We start from the raw sequence: 15,417 nt of genomic DNA, 5'->3' as shown, positions 1-15,417 counted from the left end.
GCATTCAAAAGCGACGCCGTCTTCCTTACCACCTTGTTGGTGGGGTCCTTACTGATCTTCCGGTACATACTATCATTCAGTAAGCTGTATATCTTATCATGATAGTCGTCACGTGACATTAAAACAGTGGCATTACCTTTATCAGCAGGGAGAACCACCGTTTCGGTATCTTGGCGGAGCATACGTAGTGCAGTCCTCTCTGCCACAGATATATTGCTTCTTTGTGGGCGAGCCTTCATAACAGCTCGACAAGTTTCGCGTCTTATTTCATCTGCAGAATTCGTAGAGAGTGGTCGGACAGCTTCTTCAACGGCACTGATGAATGCAGGTATAGGCAAAACCTTTGGCGTGAGTGCAAAATTCAGTCCTTTGCTTAAGACCATCATCGCAGCATCGTCCAAATCTCTACCCGTCATATTAATAACGGAGCGTCGCATGATACTTTCTTTCTGTGGAGATGGCTCAAGTCGGCTGAACTTTGCAGTCTGTCTTGATGTTGCTACCTCACGAAGCCAGTCTGATTTCGTCCATGTTGTACCATCTATCCAGTTCCAAGAGTTGCTGGGTAACTCCACAGACACCTTCAGGTGGTAAGGAAGGTATCTGTCTGAAGTCTAGGAGTACTATAGGACAAGTCTGAGCCGTGGAGAACAGTCAGGAATTGCAACGACTCTCTATGGTTCAACTTACCAGCCTCTCAAGATTAGTATTCTGAAGCGCGCTACTGTATCTATACATGGTGTGAATGAAGACAGATACACACCTTCTCTCCTTAGGCTCGGCTCTATCCAACTTTTGTCGCTTATCTCCACCGCGTTACCGCACATTATGTCACCGTATTTGTCTCATTGGATAAGGGGCTCTTTATGGCAGTGAACACTCGGTTACATTTTGTGCCCAGCCTGACGTTTCGTTATATATTTCGACCGGATTTAAATATTATTCCACTGAAACTTCCTGGCAGATTAAAACTGTGTGCCCGACCGAGACTCGAACTCGGGACCTTTGCCTTTCGCGGGCAAGTGCTCTACCATCTGAGCTTCTGTAAAGTTTGGAAGGCAGGAGACGGATACTGGCAGAAGTAAAGCTGTGAGTACCGGCAGTGAGTCGTGCTTCGGTTGCTCAGATGGTAGAGCACTTGCCCGCGAACGGCAAAGGTCCCGAGTTCGAGTCTCGGTTGGGCACACAGTTTTAATCTGCCAGGAAGTTTCATATCAGCGCACACTCCATTGCAGAGTGAAAATCTCATTCTGGATTATTCCACTGCTTATTTCAGGTTTCAGGCAACTCAGTGTTACAATTATTTCCTGTGTATTGATACTATACTGCGTAACTGAAACTATGAGAAAGCGTCTAAAGTTAATTAACATTAATCTAAAATATACTGTATCACTCTTCACACATGTAATATCTTTGACTCCGGATCCAACTACAGGTTCCCCGCTCTTGCCTCCGTAAGGTATTAGACTTAACTTTTCTGTTACTCTATACAATGGCTTTCTTTATTCGATGAAACACGGATAGCGATTCTCGGTGTAGTGTAGATAACTTATTTATTAAGAAGAACCCTCGATTCTACTCCCGAAAGACCAAAGTAAGAAACCTGCACCATAAATCGCATCATAAGTAGAGCTTTGGTTAAATCATAATGCCAGCTCTGGACAGCGGCATACATTACATTATCTACTGATTTTACGACTAACATTCCACTTAGCTATAAATTTAATACGTATTTGTCAATATGATGCAAATTAGAATCACAATCTACCATAAGTGACTTCACAGATAAAGTATGCCAACACTGTGTATTTAACAGCGAAGAAGTGGACAACTGTTGAATGCAGCCATCATAATGTAGCTGTCAGCAGGTTCAATAAACGGCGAAAATCTGTGGGTTACAGTCGTTTGATAATACACAGTGGTTACGACAAGAGACCACTGGAGAACACTCCTCATTTTAGCAGTCAGTCCAGATGTAAACTAATACCGCGATAAAACAAATATTAGAATAAACTTTATTAGAGGTAAGACAGTCCTCAACGCTTGTAAATTAAACTTCGTTATAACAAGTGAAACTTCAGAAATTATATCACATCATTATATAGCATGACGAGTTTTTCTTCGTGATATGAATTTCAACCCACTGTTAACCAAACAAGGCTTCCATGTCTGATCGATACTCGACTAGGTTTACAGTAACATAGTATCTGGAAGTTTGCACCAGTACCTGGAAATAAATGACGATACATTAAGCTCTGCACAAGGAACCCAATTAATCTTATATTGCCCGTGAGAAGTAACTACGGAAGATATGTAATAAAGTGCAACGCACAAGTGCCAACCTCCATGGAGTAATGTGATGGACGAGGAATAGACACCAGTAACTATATGAATAGTCACCTTAGCACAATCAGATGTCATTTGTTACAAAATACATTCCGCATTAGTGTGATGCTGGAACCTGAAACGACCAAACAAAATCTACAAATGCAGATATGATCAAGTTGTCAAGCCTTAAAGCATCAATGTTTTCTTTGTATCTAACCTCCATACTTCTGCCTGTCTATTGAATGTAGAATTTTGAGCATGAACATACCGAATTTGAGTTTGTATATTCATGATTTACTGTAGGGTTACATGGAGGTATTTTCATCATTGATTACTTCTTGTTGAAATTTTTTATTTGTGGAGAGGCTGATTGTGATATTTTTCTTTTTAAAAACGTTTTCTATTTGGTATGATAGTGGGGCTATGTTTGGTAGAGTAGCATATTTAGGTTTGGCTTCTGTGGCACAATTATTTGGCTTGGAGTGAATGTTGTGTGGATTGCTGTGAAGTGAATATGTGGTTTTTGTTTGCATGTTGTTGTGGGGTTTTTCTATTATTAGGGGTTAAATCCACTATTATGAGCAACTGTTTTAAATTATATTGATTTCATTTTGTTGGTCTGTCACTCATTGGTACTTTTTTAATTCAATGTTCCAGGGCTCTGAGAAACGCCATCTTCTGTTGGCAGAGGTGGAAAGATGAGTTGTCAATAGTGACATCTGAGGTGGTAGGTTTTCTGTAAACACTAAATTGATGTTCATGGTTACTCTTGCAGGTCTTCAGGTCAAGAAAGTTCAAGCTTTTATTAGTCTCATGTTGAACTGTCAACTTGATAGTTTTGTGCATTTTGCTTACATCTGATGCTAATGTATCTACTTCATTGTTTGTACCATCAAAAAGCAAAGTTGTATCAACAGCATATCTTCTGTAGAAGATTATTTAGTCCGAGATGTGCTGGCTGGTTGAGAAGAATTTTTGTTGTGTGTGGTTAATGCAAATATCATAAAATATCCCAGCTAAGCTACTTCCCATTGCCAAACCATCATGTTGTTGGTAGAGTTTGTTGTTGAAGCTAAAGAGATCGTGCTCTAGAACAAGTGAAAGTTTTTCTATGAGTTCATCGATCTCTGAAATACTATTTTTCTTATATTTAAACAGATTGTTTCTTATAATATTAATAGTCTGTTTGACAGGGATGTTCGTGCAGAGGTTGACTATGTCTAGTGATGCTAATTTAACTGTTGGTGGGATGTGGATGTCTTTAATTAAGCTTATGAGTTCATGTGTGTTATGCATAGTGTACTTATTTTCAAATGTATAGCATTTGGTAATGAGGTCTTTTAGTTTATGGCTTACGAATATGCAGGGCTCTTTCCTGTGTTAATAATTGGGTAAATGGGACAATTTTCGTTCTGAATCTTTGGCTGTGCACGCAGTTTTGGCGCTGAGTGTTTCATGGTTACTATTGTAGTAATTATTGTAGTAACTATTAGTAGTATCGTTCCCGGAACCGAACGCGGGCCTCTGGTTTGGAGCCGAGTGGATGGCTTAAACCAGAGGCTCAGACGATTCTGCGGAGAGCTGAAAGGTCCCAGAACTGCTCTCATTAATAAACGGTCACAACACCCATATAGTACTAGGGACAGAAAGTTGGCTGAAACCAGACGTAAACAGTAATGAAATCCTAAACTAACATTGGAATGTATACCGCAGAGACAGGCTGGACAGTGAAGGGGGAGCCGTGTTTATAGCGATAAGAAGTGCAATAGTATCGAAGCAAATTGACGGAGATCCGAATTGTGAAATGATTTGGGTGAAGGTCACGGTTAAAGCAGGCTCAGACATGGTAATTGGATGTCTCTATAGGCCCCCGGGCTCAGCAGCTGTTGTGGCTCAGCACCTGAAGAATAATTTGGAAAATATTTCGAGTAGATTTCCCCGCCAAGTTATAGTTCTGGCTGGAGATTTTAATTTGCCAGATATAGACTGGGAGACTCAAACGTCCATAACGGGTGGCAGGGACAAAGAATCCAGTGAAATATATTTAAGTGCTTTATCTGAAAACTACCTTGAGCAGTTAAACAGAGAACCGACTCGTGGCGATAACATATTAGACCTTCTGGTGACAGACGGACCCAAACTATTTGAATAAGTTAATGCAGAACAGGGAATCAGCGATCATAAAGCGGTTACTGCATCGATGATTTCAGCCGTAAATAGAAATATTAAAAAAGATAGGAAGATTTTTCTGTTTAGCAAAAGTGAAAAAAAGCAGATTACAGAGTACCTGATGGCTCAACATAAAAGTTTTGTCTCAAGTACAGATAGTGTTGAGGATCAGTGGACAAAGTTCAAAACCATCGTACAATATGCGTTAGATGAGTATGTGCCAAGCAAGATCGTAAGAGATGGAAAAGAGCCACCGTGGTACAACAACCGAGTTAGAAAACTGCTGCGGAAGCAAATGGAACTTCACAGCAAACATAAACATAGCCAAAGCTTTGCAGACAAACAAAAATTACGCGAAGCGAAATGTAGTGTGAGGAGGGCTATGCGAGAGGCGTTCAATGAATTCGAAAGTAATGTTCTATGTACTAAGTTGGCAGAAAATTATAAGAAATTTTGGTCCTATGTCAAAGCGGTAGGTGGATCAAAGCAAAACGTCCAGACACTCTGTGACCAAAATGGTACTGAAACAGAGGATGACAGACTAAAGGCCGAAATACTAAATGTCTTCTTCCAAAGCTGTTTCACAGAGGAAGACTGCACTGCACTTCCTTCTCTAGATTGTCGCACAGTTGACAAAATGGTAGATATCGAAATGGACAACAGAGGGATAGAGAAACAAGTAAAATTGCTCAAAAGAGGAAAGGCAGCTGGTCCTGATGGGATACCAGTTCAATTTTACACAGAGTACGCGAAGGAACTTGCCCCCCTTCTTGCAGCGGTGTACCGTAGGTCTCTAGAAGAGCGAAGCGTTCGAAAGGATTGGGAAAGGGCACAGGTCACCCTCGTTTTCAAGAATGGACGTCGAACAGATGTGCAGAACTATAGACCTATATCTCTAACGTCGATCAGTTGTAGAATTTTTTAACACGTATTATGTTCTAGTATAATGTTATTTCTGGAGACTAGAAATCTACTCTGTAGGAATCAGCATGGGTTTCGAAAAAGACGGTCGTGTGAAACCCAGCTCGCGCTATTCGTCCACGAGACTCAGAGGGCCATAGACACGGATTCACAGGTAGATGCCGAGTTTCTTGACTTCCGCAAGGCGTTTGACACAGTTCCCCACAGTCGTTTAATGATCAAAGTAAGAGCATACGGACTATCAGACCAATTGTGTGATTGGATTGAGGAGTTCCTAGATAACAGAACGCAGCATATCATTCTCAATGGAGAGAAGTCTTCCGAAGTAAGAGTGATTTCAGGTGTGCCGTAGGGGAATGTTATAGGACCGTTGCTATTCACAATATACATAAATGACCTGGTGGATGACATCGTAAGTTCACTGAGGCTTTTTGCAGATGATGCTGTGGTGTATCGAGAGGTTGCAACAATGGAAAATTGTACTGAAATGCAGGAAGATCTGCAGCGAATTGAGGCATGGTGCACGGAATGGCAATTGAATCTCAATGTAGACAAGTGTAATGTGTTGCGAATACATAGACAGATAAATCCCTTGTCATTTACCTACAAAATAGGAGGTCAGCAACTGGAAGCAGTTAATTCCATAAATTATCTGGGAGTACGCATTTGGAGTGATTTATAATGGAATGATCATATAAAGTTAATCGTCGGTAAAGCAGATGCCACACTGAGATTCATTGGAAGAATGCTAAGGAAATGCAATCCGAAAACAAAGGAAGTAGGTTATAGTACGCTTCTTCCCCCACTGCTTGAGTACTGCTCAGCAGTGTGGGATCCGCACCAGATAGGGTTAATAGAAGAGATAGAGAAGATACAACGGAGAGCAGCGCGCTTCGTTACAGGATCATTTAGTAATCGTGAAAGCGTTACGGAGATGACAGATAAACTCCAGTAGAAGACTCTCCAGGAGAGACGCTCAGTAGCTCGGTAAGGGCTTTTGTTAAAGTTTCGAGAATATACCTTCACCGAAGCGTGAAGCAGTATATTGCTCTCTCCTACGTATATCTCGCGAAGAGACTATGAGGATAAAATCAGAGAGATTAGAGCCCACACAGAAGCATACGGACAATCCTTCTTTCCACCAATAATACGAGACTGGAATAGAGGGGAGAACCGATAGAGGTACTCAAGGTACGCTCCACCACACACCGTCAGGTGGCTTGCGGAGTATGGATGTAGATGTAGATGTAGATTGTTATGCAGTTATGTATTTCATATTTGTTCAGTAAGGAGTTACAGTTTTGTAGTAGTTTACGGAGTTTAGTTTGGAATTTTATTGTAGGATCTGACTTCATTTCAGTAACATTGTTGCTATGGAAAAATTGCAAAGTTTTCTCTATGTATTCTCTTTCATGCATTACGATTAAAGAATTTCCTTTGTCAGCTCTTACTATGAGTGCTTTACTTTCAGATACTTTCCTGTTAATATTTTTCAAATCTTTAAGTTCAGTATGTTTGCTGATTTCATTTGTTTGTTGTTGTTTCACTATCAGTTTACTTGTCTTGTATGCAAGTGAATTTTTCTCACATGTGTCTAGTTTTGCGTCTCACATACAAGTTTTCTGCAGGCTATGAGATTTTTAACACTGTGGGTATTGAGATTTGCTCCAAGATTATGTTTCAGACCTTTATTTAATAAAGTAAGTTCACTGTTGGTGAACTGGATGTCAGTTGTATTAATAACTCCGTCAAAAAAATTGTGTTGGCTTAGCTGTTTGTTTTTATCCCACTTTGAATTGTTCATAGATTTTAAGGCTTCTATTTTCTTTTTTCTTTGAATAACATAAACGTTTGTTCTTTATCTACTTTATCGTCTATGAGGGAGTTTAGTGATTGTACCTTCTACTGCCATGTCCCAAGCATTGATAACGTATTGGATGATAAGTTACAGGTCAACAGGTCTCTATTCTGAAAAATCTGAAGAGGTATTCGCTTTATACCTCATTTAGAGAGAAATTCTGGTTAACTTAAAAAAGTATTTTGATTAAATTAGCTCAGGTCTCACTTATATCACTTTTATTGTTTTAATGGATTTGAATGAGTAGTTATTATTATCAAGCTGAGATACAGATACTGTGACAACATTTAACAATGCCTCATCAGTTACTCTTTGTAGAAACGGTCAGCTCAGCATAAGAACTATTCCATATACTTAGAATAGCCACTTAACTTGTTTCCATTGAGTTTTAGGTCATCCGTTTCATTGGACGTGCTCATTGCGATTCTATTCACTTTCTGTAAAGTAGCTACATCTTAAATAGTGCATTTATTTTATGTTGTGCGTTACAGACTTTAGTAGAGACGTCGTGACCACTAATTATGCAGACAAAGTAGCGGTTCTCGTATGGTAAAAGAAAATTAATTTAAAAACCAACGTAATCTGCCTAAAAGTCTCTGCTTGGAAAAAATGGAAATTTCTTTAAGGATTCACACTTTTCCCTTACAATGTTCTTTGAACTCTTTCACTCTTCTAAGAACTAATTTCATTATCGTCTTGTTCGAATTAGCAAGCACTGTTAGTTTCTGCATTTTACAAAATTAGATTCAATTTTTAATAATTTGATTCTTGTTGCTCGAAGTGCCAACAAAGGTTAGAAGAAAATAAAAAAAGCAGATACCGAGTATGTTAAATTACCGGCCTCCACGAATTCGAGGAGCCGTGTGTGTGTGTGTGTGTGTGTGTGTGTGTGTGTGTGTGTGTGTGTGTGTGTGTGTGTGTGCGTGTGTGTATGTATGTGTGTGCGTCTGGGTGCGTGCATGTGTGTGTACCAGTATACCTCTTGAATGCCTGAAAAATTTTCTACCAAACGTAGAACATAAATAACTTCCTCTTTGGCACTGAGAGATATTCCATGACCCCTAGGAGTGGTGGGCTGGTGTTATGGTATGAGCACTCTATTGATACTGTAATTAACCACAAAAAGAAATTACCTTGATTGCAAATTATAGACAGATTGGATTCCCTTTCCTGTTAACGATGAACATGTAAGAGAGTAATAACCTATTTGTTAGCTGTTTAAAACTGAAATTGGGGTAATTCCAGATAATGGCAGTTTCCTCCACTATCTAGTCGTTATACAGGGCGTCCCTTCTAACAGTCGACAGACTTGATTTATCTACACGAGATTGGCATCAGAAGAGGTACTACAGTACTACGAAAAGCAGCGAATAAGGAATCATAACATATGTAATAAAAACTTCCCAAGATTTGTAATAGTAACTACAGCGTTCAAAATTTGGAAATATCTGGCGCATGAGAAATAAATACAGTTACAACCGTTGCAAAAAAAAGATACTGATAGGAACTGTGTCTATACACACCGGCACAAAATTATGAGAAAGCTATACCGAGTTTCTCTCCCAAGAAGAGTTGGTGGTATTCTCTCTGTTGTTTCAGCAGCGTGATTAGATTACAAAACACTTGTGCGCCCCATCCCTGATATGGATCAAGTGTACGAGCTTTAAACCAAATACAACTATACATGGTATTAAACATGTACAAAGACTGGGACGACAAAATGTGACAAATCTGCTTGAGACGCGGAAAAGCATGACGGAGATGCTGACACACCTGAACTGGGACGTACGAAGATAGGCACATTTCGCGTAAGGAGCACAAAGATAGGATAAAAGAAACTAGCTAGTATGGAGGCATATAGATCGTGGTTTTTCCCGCGCTCTGTTTGCGACCAGAATTGGAACCTACATGACTAGTGGAAGTGAAAGGTACCCACCGCTTCACACCGTACCGTGGCTTGTGGCGTATGTAAGCAGATGAAGGCCTATATAAATATCAAGTACGAGATACGAACTGCCTGCCCTATAGTTTTAAAAGTATCTCGAAGAACTCTCTATTGGAAAACGATTATAGATTAGTTGCTTATTCATATTTCCGGAAGGGGACTGCCATTGGGGAGGTGACCACTAGTAAAGGATTGAAAATAGAACAAATGATAACATTCTACGCGTCATAACGTTGAGTGTCAGAAACATGAATGTGTAAGGAAAAACAGGAAAACTGGAAAGTGAAATGCAGAGGCTCAGTCTACATACAGCGGGGGCCAGTGAAATGCAGCGGAAAGACTATAAGAAGTTCTGCTCATGGGAAATAATATCAACACCATAGAGTCTGTTAAGAATAGGCAAAAAATGAGTTATTGCTATAGTAACCGACAGGATGCACTTCAACGTTTACAACAGTTGTTCAGCTATGGCTGTTGAAGTCACAAGTAGAAGAGAAAGAAACAGAAAATATGAAGATAGCGAACGGTTTATTCCCTAAGTAATGGGAGAAGAGAACTAATCAAGGGGCTTGGGAACGCTGTGGTAAGGGTAAGAAAAGAGTAATAATGGGAGAATATGGGCTTGGTAGGGGTTTTCTACAGTAAATTTCAACTCATAATATGAAAAACATGGTTCAATAATGGATGTGAAGGAGATCAGTGTTTAGCGTCCCGTGGAGAACGAGATCATCAGACACGGAGCACAAGCTCGGAGTAGGAAAGTATGGGGAAGGAAATCGGCCATGCCCTTCAGAGGAACTATCCTGGCGTTTGTCTGACGCGATTTAGGGAAATCACGAAAAAACTGAACCACGATCGTCGTCCTCCAGAATGCAAGTCTATTCGCTAGCCACTGCGCCACCTCGTTCGGTAGGTTCAATAATCTAATGAGAAGGAGGTATAACTGGAAAGCGCAAAAGACATGGACAAATTCCAGCTGGATTACATCACGGTGAGAAAGAGATTCTGAAATCAGAATTTTGATTATAATGCTTAGCCAGGAGGATACAGTTACATCGCGGAAGTACTGTGACAAATATGTCTGGAAAGACCGCTCACAGAATTGCTGTTTGGGCACGTAATTGTCCTTGGTTCGAATCTCGTGGGTGAAGAGTTTTTGGTTTATCCCGGACGAAACGAAAATCTACCTTACTATAACCATGGTACATGTAAGGTGTCAGGCAAATCCAACACCTTACATGAAAACCCTGACATGATAAGAAAATTCAGTAGTATGTCACATAGCTCGGAATAAATCGTGACATTAAATTAACCAAAGTAATACGAGTAACGAGTGAGCAAATGGAATACCACAGACTAACACAAGAATGCCTAAATGCATGTCGTACCTCCCCATCGTGAGGCAGACGAAGTTCCGAGGGGAGAAACGAGGACAGAAGCCGAGAGCAGAACCGTGTTAAGCTAGATAAGGGAGGAGCTGGGCACCCACGCCGCGAGCCTACCTATTCGACTATACAACCCGCGCGTTTTAGCGTGAGGCTTTTTCGCGTCTCAGGTACGTCAAGGATCACCCCCAGCCCATGTTAAAAGCTAGAGCCCTCCTGAAAAGCAGTATAGATCTTACGATAACACAAAAAGGGCCACTACCACCCGCAAGTTTTAGCGTGAGACTTTTTCGCGTGTCTGTTACATTAGGACAATCCTCCAGCCCATGTTAAAAGATAGAGCCCTCCAGAAGAACAGTATAGATCTCACGATAACGCTAAAAGGACCACACCAGCTGCAGGTTTTAGCGTGAGACTTTTTAGCGTCGTTGTTACGTTGCAAACTTTAAAAAACATTGCCCCACCACGAAAAGTATAACGTTTCTCATTGGATGGACAGAATTTTTGTAGGCGGGGCTTAAGGTTAACATTGAGACCCTGATTGGTCAGATGAAAACATAGCCAGATAGTTTTTTTTTAATTAACTTCGGCAAATTGTAGTAAGGAGAAGTTAAGAGGAGAGTTGGTTCCGAGACGGCGAGCTGGATGGCTGCTGCGCCGGCCGCTGCCGCCCAGACGCTGCTTAAACACCGTCAAGGTAATGAACGCACGCGATGCCGCATTTTTGAGCGCATAAGGCTTCACTCAGAACTGCAGAAGTCTCATCTGTTACACCCCTTTTTTTAGCGTAATACTAGTGTCGATCGTTAATTAAAACTCATGGTGTTCACATTTTCCACTTGAAGTAAAAATCTGAAACGCGATAATTTTTCTGTTATATAGTTATTGTGAAGCCACATCAGCCACTGTAATTTACGATAAGTAATTAAAGATAATTGAGGGTCACTGTAGACCATTTTGATAGTTTTCTCTTTTGTGAAACTTAATTTAAACATAGATTGTTGATGTGATATGGCATAGGTCATCCTTCGATCAATTGTAGAACTTGGAAAACCACTCAGGGAATATTCGTTCACATTTTTGTTGAACGCAGTTGGTTTTTACCATCCTGTATTGAAACATTTCCTTTTATCAATATTGCAATTTATAAACGATGTTTTAAGAGTAGAATAAAATTATCAATGGTAAACTTAACTGCTTTTTCGATGTTATTTTACCAGCTAACTAAAAATAGGAAAGCCTTGAACCCTTTCCACTAAATTTAGTTAGTGTTAAGATTCTTTTACAGGGAGTGCAGTGGAGCTGACGCTGAGATCATTTAGTATTTGGTTATATCATCGCTAGTCTCACTGAACTCTTCTGAATTCTACATGTCATGTGTGGTCTGGCGTCTCCTTACCAGCAACAGGTCCCAGGTTCAAACTAGTTAATTCCCTAAAAAACACGCTCAGAGCGTCGTCGCGCGAAAGTGGTAGGGAGACACAATATAGTACAAACAGACACCACCATGAATGTTTAGAAATAAGTATATTAACAAAGGTTTGAACGAGGAACTGGAGCCGGCGCCCAGGAGAAATGTCCAAATCGAGTAATTATTGTTGCAAAAGACTTTAACTGTCTGAAATTAATCCGCAACTAATGGCACCTTTTGTGCGTTCATCTTTCGGATTTTACGTGCAAAACAGTCACCCTTAAATAAATCCGCACTGGGGTGAGACTGACGGCTAGAATTAGATCTACCAGTGTATCGGACCTTTGTCTAAAAAAAATGTTAACGTCTGAAAAAGTTTGTATCGTTTGCATTTCAAGTGCAAAAAAAAAAAAAAAACACATTTCGCTGGGAGATTTTGAAGGATTCCACTTCTGTACTTTTAACTTGTACGAAGATGGATACAAGATAAAGTGAAAACAATTTTTTAACCAATAATCTCCATCCATTGTCGAGATACGATGGTTTAAGACGAACTAAATGTAGCACGTAAAATTCGTCTTACGTGAACTGAAAGCGTGGAAAAAGTTTAAAATGAATCCAGTAAATAAAAAATGCTTTACTACGTTAAAAATGTCTTCCCCGGTAGCTGAGTGGTCATGGCGAGAGAATGTCAAATAGAAAGGCTTGCACCCGGCGAACGGTCTACCCGACAGAAGGCCATAGTCACATGACGACAAAAATGAAAAGTCATTTTCAAAATCTAGGTTCATTCGGCTTTTGCGTGAAAGAAACACATGTTTTTTGAGTATTTTGACGTGCGCCGCTTCTAAATTTCTACTTGTGCGTGCCGGTTCAAATTTTGTACGTGCGTAGATAAATACACCTATTAACGGTCGTTAAGTTGTATTGTGGAAGCTTTATTCGTTGCCATGATATAAGCAACATGGTTCTAAAGACGACAGAAAACCTACGCCGTATGATTCGTAGCCATAGTGAACAAAAATCTACACCAGTTGCCAAGCTATGATTGTCTACTGTCAAAATTATTTTAGAGTAGTAGTTTTGAAACATATTCTAAAGTTCTCCTATCGTAACACCAAAAAAGGCGAGTATGTTCTGGGGAAAGATAGGGATGCAAAAGAAGGGAACTAGCATTTCGACTTATTTGGCAGCTTCAAAGACTTTTAAACCAAAACATATTGACATATTCACGCTTTTTCACGAGTTAACCATGCTTCCCAGTGCAGTGAGCTTTGTTCGACTCACACCCTGTTATATGTATGGTGGGTAGCGTAAGAACAAGCAGATATAAATTTTTGTGTTTCTAGGGAGTAGGATGTATCTACAGTAGGAAGTATTCGAGAGTGGTAAGGGGGGGGGGGTGTACATCTATAATAGGAAGTATTCTAACACCATAGGTTAGACACTACATATCTTTTGCTGATTCATTTTACTTTTTATGTTTTGTTCAATTATCCATTGTTGAGTTTCTGTAAGTATTGTATGATTAATTTGGTACTGTATACAAAATTGTACTTTTTCTTAGTAGAAACTTTGATGTCCTGGTTTAATCATGTGTAATGTATTGTCTCTAGTATTTAAATTCTTTGCCTCATTAGGAGTGGATAAAACTTACTGTATGTAATTGTAATTTCCGTGTGAATAATTTTCCGTAGAAATGTCAATATCTGCAAATGTTCCAGTTTACTTAATATGTTTGGCTGCTGTTATGTAATTGCTGATCCTCACTTAGGGTTCTTTGTTCTTTATATGTATAAAAGGTGTTGTGGTTCCGGTCGGGAAGGGAATCGTGCAGCGCGAGCAAAATGTAGTTAGGATGGATAGAAAGGTGTAACCAAGAGTTAATCGGACACAAGTTACCTACCGGCCAACTGCCCATGTAAAAGTTGTGTATTGTGCTGGTGATGAGAGAGGCTTTTCGTGCCGTTTTCCAATGTGCCAAACCCTCGGATGGATGGATAAATAGCTGGAAATGATGCTTATTAATCTGAGGATCGTAGCTACCAAGAAATGACAGAGTCCAGCATTTCTAGCTGAAAATCAACCTACCAACATGCACTCGCCACCACTTTGTGCAATCACTGTAACGGAATGGAGGAATTGTTGATATGTAAAGTGAAGGATCAGCTCATTGGATGTTTTAGTGTGCTCAAACATAAGGTAACTTATACCTAAATCTATGTACCTACCTTAATTTTTTCGTTATCACAAAACCTTTCAGGATCCTCTCCGTTTGAACTATTAATTCCGAGTGTCTTGATTTTGAAAATTAATATTCAAAAGCAATGACTGTAACGCAATTAAATTTATTCAAAACTGATTGAAGCAAATAATCTAATATTATTGGGGAATTTGGTGAAGTCGAGGGAGGAAGTAAATGTAGCTTTTGTGAGAGTCTCCCAGCATCTGAACTTTTTCATTATTTTTATTTTGTGATCTTTCAAAATTTCTCACTTCTGGTTGAAAAGGGTAAAGAACTATGAAAGAGTTTTCTTAAGTTAGCAGTCTTTAAATTGTTTATGAAAGTGTGTTTAGTTTGCTTTACTACAGTGGTCAAGATTAAGCGCCACTCCCCTCCCCCCATTGAAAGTTGTCAAAATGCACAAAGCTACTTTATTATAAAAAGTTCTAACTACTCTCGATTTTTATGTTGCGTTGTGTGCTCATTGGGTTCTAATAAGTGTATATCAGTTTATGAGCATCAACTTACTGTTTTATCCTCATTGAAGGTAAAGTTGCTATGAATGTCATTATCCAGGAGAACAGTTACTTCTCTGACTTTAAAGTATAGTTTGAATCTTAATGCATGTGAATATTAATTAAATTTGTACTGTGCAGAAAATATCGGAAGAAGGAAGCCTAGGCCCATGCCCAATTTCCAGTTTAACAGTGAATGTGTAGTGTTGATGGAGTTATTTAGTTTGGCAAAGCATTTAATATTGATGAACGTAACAGCGTCTTTTGTGATTGTGAGAACGTGAACACCTTGCTGCTACTACTTTTACCTACTATAACGTTTGTTGTGGCTTGTAGCTGGGTTCATTGCACTTTCTTAACAGAAAAGTGTAGGCTGAGTCTTTCCATTATAGTTGCGTATATTTTAATCTTTGAAACGATATGTTAATCATTCTCATGCCTAATTAGGCTGGCGACTGTTTTCTTTATCATTTGGACAGTGTGGATAGGCCAAATATTGTTTGTTACTGTTGAAATATTTACGTAATTCTGACTTTCACTTCCGATAAGCCGCATCCATTAGGTACATCATGGTCAAAACAACAATATTCCTGTCAGAAGGTAACACTGCACTGTCACTATATATAGTATAATTGGTTACCTATTTAGTTTCAGAACGTAA

Source organism: Schistocerca gregaria, chromosome 1 (assembly GCF_023897955.1).
Source record: "Schistocerca gregaria isolate iqSchGreg1 chromosome 1, iqSchGreg1.2, whole genome shotgun sequence".
Lineage (NCBI taxonomy): Eukaryota > Metazoa > Arthropoda > Insecta > Orthoptera > Acrididae > Schistocerca > Schistocerca gregaria.
This window is presented reverse-complemented; position numbering follows the sequence as displayed.